Below are 6,171 nucleotides of genomic sequence, written 5' to 3'. Positions count from 1 at the left end.
ACTACTGTCCCATGCTCTGTCCCCAAGGGGCAGCAGCACAAGCCCAGCACTGCTTTTCTTGCCCTGGGTGACAGTTCTGGTGGCCCTGTCCTCAGGGGAAATAAGTGCTTCCCCTCCCTAGGGGACAGGAGCCTGTGTGTGTGCGGGAGGGGTGGGTGGCGGGCAGATGAGGAGCAGGACTTCACTGGCCCAGGAAGTTCCCGGCAGCGCCCCGAGAGAGGGAGGAGGGGTCGAGGACACAGAGGCTGGCTCAGCCTCCCCAGGCAGCTCCTACCCAGGCCCAGGAGTTGGAAGAGGAAGGAGAGGCGTCCTCATAGCTCTACTAACGCAAACCAGCTCAGGGCTGGGCCTGGGACTGTGTGCAGGGGCTGCTCTGGGACCTTTGGCCGCCCAAGTCCTGTCCACCTTCCAACCTGGCAAAGACATGGTTTGCAAATGGCGAAAGCGTATCCTTCTGCAGATGCTCGGGTTTCTAAGGAATATTGGGTATTTATGGAAACTTGGCTAAAAATAACCAACGGCCATTTCTACTTTGTGTCAAAAGGAACAAAAAAACAAATGTAGAATCAAACTTTTTCTTTTATATTTTATTAAAATATCAACATATTCCCTGAAACTGTGGAAGCAAACCAGATTATTTACGGTAGCTGTCAGCATGGAGAGATTAAGGCTGATTTCATGTGAAACATCTACAATACACACAAATGACTTACACAGTGAAAACATTTTCATTTATCGCTAAACTACATTAATAGAAATTCCATTCTAGCATCAGCCTAGATACAGAAATTTTTAAAAAAAGAAATACCTAATCCTATTTTTATTTCTGAAAGGCTTAGAAGGTCATAAACATGGGAACCACATGGTAATTATTTATTTTGGTGGCTACCCAGGGATTGAACTCAGGGGCACTTGGCCACTAAGCCACATCCCCAGCCCGAGTTTGAATTTTATTTAGAGACAGGGTCTCACTGAGTTGCTTAGCACCTCGCTTTTGCTGAGCTGGCTTTGAACTGGCGATCCTCCTGCCTCAGCCTCCTGAGCTGCTGGGATGACAGGCCTGCACCACTGCACCTGGCCAATTATTTTAAATGACATTCAAATGTGCCTAAAATCTTCACCCCAATGAAGACAGAGGTCGGCGGCTGAATCATGGACTGAGGGGTGTGATCTTTTCCCGTCACCATAATGAAAGACCTAAGGCAGTTAACTTATAAAGACAAAAGGTTTATTATGGCTGACAATTTGGGAGCTTCCAGTCCAAGATGGGGCAGAACCATTGCTTTGGGCCTCTGGAGGAGCAGCTGCCTGGTAATGGCAGGGCATAGCCCGTGACTAGGAAGCAAAAAGAGAGAGGATGGGGTCCCACAGTCCTCTCCAGGCACAGGCCTCCCATGACCCACGCCCCTCCCACTAGGCCCGACCCCTGAAGTTGCCACCACCTCCCAGTAACGTCACCTGGGGACCAAGCCTTTGGCACCTGGACCTTGGGGGGCCACTCCGCCCTCAAACTGCAGCAGGGGAAGAAAATCTCAGGCTCGCTTTCGGAACTGTTTGAAGACGTCGACTGTCGGCTCACGTGGGGTGGGGTACAGGAGCCAGGGGTCCCAGGGCTGCGCACGGATGCCCCCGGGTATCTAGGTCCCACCTTGCCCGAGCCCCTCACCTCAAAGCCCTGCGCCACCCAGGCTCCAGGCAGACGCGTGCCCCGAGGTACCCGGCAGGAGGAAGCCAGCCCTGCAGGACACCGACTCCCCTGGCTTGTCCACTGCCCCCAGAGAAGCCCCCGGCTCCTGGGCACCGTCCTCCCGTGGCCTGGGAGAGTCCCCTGCCGCTCTCTCCTGAGCACCCTGCGGACCCCTCAGCGGCCACCTCTGTGCGGCCCCCTCCCTTCTCTGGGGTGACTGGCTGCTGTCTCCCCAGGGCTGCGCCGGGAGCCCTCCTGAGCCCCTCCCTCCTGGAGGTCCCAGCCCCCGTCTGGGGTCGTCCTGGCTGCCCTCCCGCCTGGCTTCTCCAGCCCCAGCGGAGCTCTTGAAACCGTCACCTCTCCGCACACCCTCACAGGCCTCCATGCCCAGTCCAAAGGCCTCCTCTGCTCCGGAATCTGCTGGGTGGCCCCGTCCCTCGGGTGCATCCTGTCCCCACCAAGGGGCATCCAGGCTCATGCGACCCGAGACCCTTCCTTTTCCAAAATCGTTCCCGTGGCACTTGGCACGCTGTGAAGACTTTAAGTATTCACAGTATGGCTCCACTTTTGTTGCTCATAGCACGGTACCACAGAGGGGGGAAATAGAAAGAAAGAGGCTTATTTTGGCTCCCAGCTCCTCCAAGGTGGCGGAAGGTACACATCTGGGGGTGGCCATGTTGCTAGCAGAGTCCCAAGGCCACGCAGGGCATCACATGGTGACAGTCATTCTCTCTTCTTTTTATAAAGCCACCAGGATTCAATCATGGGGCCACCTTATCTCACCCTTATCACCTCCTGAAAACCCACCTCTCATCATCAGAGATTGCATGTCCACTTTTTTATTTTATTTTTTTTGGACCTGGGATTGAACAGAGGGGTCTTTACCACCCAGTCACACCCCCAGACCTTTTCATTTTATTTATTTTTTAAAAATTTGAGACAGAGTCTTGCTAAGTTGCGCAGGGCCTCACTACATTGCTGAGGCTAGCCTCAAAGAGCTACCCTCCTGCCTCAGCCTCCCACGTGGCCGGGATTCCAGGCACGCACCACCGTACCTGGCAAATTTCCACTTGTTAGTATCTCACACTGGGGGCTGCGAGGCAAGCCCTCTACCACCTGAGCTGTGTCCCCAGCCCTGGGGGCTGAAGTTTAACACGTGAAACTCTGGGGGACACACTCAAACCGTCAGCTCTTCCCATCCCCATGACAATACAGACTGGAAGAAGAATGTGCAGACGTTCATTCCGCAGAGACGTATCGAGTGTCTAGCAGGTGCCACATACAGCGTTAGGTGCCGGGCATTCAGAAGTGCTTCTGATGGCAGTGAGTTTGTGACCTATGGGATCAAACAGATGATAAACAAGTCCATAATATCATATGGAGCCGTGCTCAGAGCTCTAATGAAAAACAGGGCTGGGGCTGGAGCTCAGTGTGGCGCACTCACCTAGCATCTGTGAGACCCTGGGTTTGACCCCCCAGCTCTGGAAAAATAAAGTACTGGATAAAGGGACAAAATGACAGGCAACCTGAGGAGGGGTATCTGAGCAGAGGCCTGAGTACAGTAAGCAGGGAGGCCCGTGGATGGGTGTGTGGAGCCGGAGGTGTCAGGAAAGGGCACAAAGGCTGTGCAAAGGCCTTGGGGCCACACTATGCACAGGGTAGAGGCCAGCATGCTGGAATGCAGGGCCTGTGGCACTAAGTGGCACTGACCTGTGCAGGCCAGGGGTTAGATCAGGTGGGGCTTCAGGTATCCTGAGGACTATGAGCTTAAGTGTGATGAGCATTCACTGGTCGGTAGGCCTGGATCCTGGTGGGTCTGCTTTTATCTTTCAAAGCTTCGCCCTGGCTGCTGAGCAGAGGGTAGGGACTGTGAGGAGCAATATCGGAAGGAGGTAGACCAGACAGCTCAGTGGTTCCGACGTGAAAGATGGTGGCTTGGATGTGCACCTCCCAGGGCAGGGAGAAGTGGTCAGGCCCTGCATGTGCTTCGCAAGCAGAGCAGGCAGGATCCGCTGCTGGTTGGCCGCAGAATGCATGAGAAACACAGGGGACCTAACCGGTCCAGGCTTTGGGCCAACTGGTGAGCTGGCGATGCCATTGTTGATAAGGGAGGGTGGGTTGGGGCTAGGGCTGGGAGTGAAGCATTCTATTTTAGATCTGTCAGTTTGAGTTGCTGCCAGGATTTAGTTTTGTTTTCTATGAAATAGGGACAGTATTTATTTAATAAGAAAAAAACGGGATCATTTTGTGTAGATGTGAACGTGCGCACACGTGTGTGTGTGTGTGTGTGTGTGTGTGTGTGTGTGTGTTACTAGGGTTTGAACCTAGGGGAACTTTATCACTGAGCTACCTCTGCAGCCTTCTTTTTCTTAATTTGTTTTTTAGTTGTGGTTGGACACAATACCTTTTATTTTTTTATTTTTATGTGGTGCTGAGAATTGAACCCAGGGCCCTGCACATGCTAGGCAAGCGCTCTACCAATGAGCCACAACCCCAGCCCTCTGCAGCCTTCTTGATTTTAAAATTTTGAGACAGGGTCTCGCTAAGTTGCTGAGGCTGGTTTAAAGCTTGCCATCCTCCTGCCTCAGCCTCCCCAGTCTCTGGGATTACAAGTGCGTGCCACCGACCAGGTGGGGTCATTTTGTTTTGATGCTATGAAGACAGCAGGTGGATTTTTCTGTCACGCTGAAGCTAGGATAGAGTTCCCCTAGGATAGAGTTCCCTTTAAGAGAACAGGAGAAAAACCCCCTCTCATTAGCGAGATGCTGCTGCACTCCTACAGTGAGGAAATGATGTTGGCCTGGGCGCGGTGGTGCACGCCTGTAATCCCAGTCACTCAGGAGGCTGAGCCAGGAGGATGGATCGCAAGTTCAAGACCAGCCCGAGCAATTTAGTGAGGTCTTTAGTAACTTAGTGAGATCCCTTTAAAAATAAAATAAAATAATAATAATAAAAAAAAAAGGTTGGGGGATGTCCTCAGTGGTGAGGTTCGACCCCTAGAACAACAACAACAAAAAAGGATGATGTTGTTAATAGGCTCCCTCTCCATATTTATTTTACATTTATAACAGAGCTTTTCTGTAGGTTAGGTTTTATATACAGGATAACATTCATATATGGGGCATTTAAGTAGGTCATGTGTGATAAATAATTAAAATACAGGTCACAGGCACTCATGTGGAGCATGTGCGCAGGTGCTGTCCCCAGGTCTCCACCATGACCCACAGCAGCCTCTGTGGTAGGTACCCTCCCCCCATTTGCAGATGAAACCGTGGCCTGGAGAAGTGAAGTGGTTCCAGGTGTCACCGCTCATCAAGGGCCGAGCTGAGAGTCAACCCTTGCCACTCTGGCTCTGCTCATGCCCTCTGTGCCAAGCAGCACAACCCAGGCTCTGAGCAAGAGGCACAGGGGACAGGACCACACAAGCCCGGCTCCCAGGGCCCCAGCAGCCCTGCCCCATGCACCGTCCTGTCTTGGTTTTACCAAACCTCTGCTTAAGAGCAGCCAGCCGATGGCAGCCCCTGCCCCCAGCCGTCCTCAGGCCACTGCCAGTCACCCAAAGCACTCCGTGTCCTTTCTTCCAATGTCCTGAGGTCAGACTCCTCCCAGCATTGCCACATACAAGCTTTTTTTTGGTGTCCTCCTTTCTCCCCGTGCCCTGCCTCGCTGCCAGTTGTTACAATTGCTTTAAATTCTTGCAAATGTCACCCTTTCACTCCTGTGTGCAAGCAGGGGTGCCACACGGAGCTGAATGCTGAAGGCAAGAGATAAATATGACATGACCCCTGACCTTTCCAGAGACATTGAGTCCCAGGGCAGGTCCCTGTGCCTTTCAGCCTTAGGCCCCGCCCCCAGCACCAAGGGGCGCAAAGCTAGCATCCAGCCTTTTATTGAGCGCCTACTACCTACCAGGCAAGCAATGTGACTGCTGAAGATATGGTAGGAAATCAAAGGCGCAGGGGCCTATGGCTCCAGGGGCTGGGGCAAGTCTCCACCTGCCCGCAGCATCCTCCTTGTCCCTTGTAGGTGGGGGACAAAGTGGGCACATAAAGGCCTCAAGAGGCAGAGGAGATAGGAGCCGACGCAGATGTGGAGAGGCGGGCGTGGCATCTGGCCAGGGCTACATATCAGTTTGGCAAATCAGACGTTAGACTCACGTGCTACCCCGGCTTTGGAGACCCGGCCCAGCTGTGGCTCTCCTCGCCACAGGGTCTAAGTGGGCCCCTGGCCTGGGATGCCGGGAAAAGCTGAGCTACTCGGGCCACACTGCTAGGAAGGTGGCTGGACCGCGTGCCGCGACGCGGGTGGGCGGTGGGGGTTTTGACTCGCGCGTGGAGTGGGATCCTTTAGAAGGAGACGGGATTCAGGGCGCAGCGCCTGGACTTGGAGTCTGGGTTCCAGTGCCAGGCCTGTTGCTTACTTGTGTCATCTCGATCAAAACCCTTAGCTTCCCTGGGGCTCATTTTCATCATCGGTAAAATGGG

The sequence above is a fragment of the Ictidomys tridecemlineatus genome, chromosome 8 (assembly GCF_052094955.1).
Source record: "Ictidomys tridecemlineatus isolate mIctTri1 chromosome 8, mIctTri1.hap1, whole genome shotgun sequence".
Classification (NCBI taxonomy): domain Eukaryota; kingdom Metazoa; phylum Chordata; class Mammalia; order Rodentia; family Sciuridae; genus Ictidomys; species Ictidomys tridecemlineatus.
Note: the sequence above shows the minus strand (reverse complement) of the source record.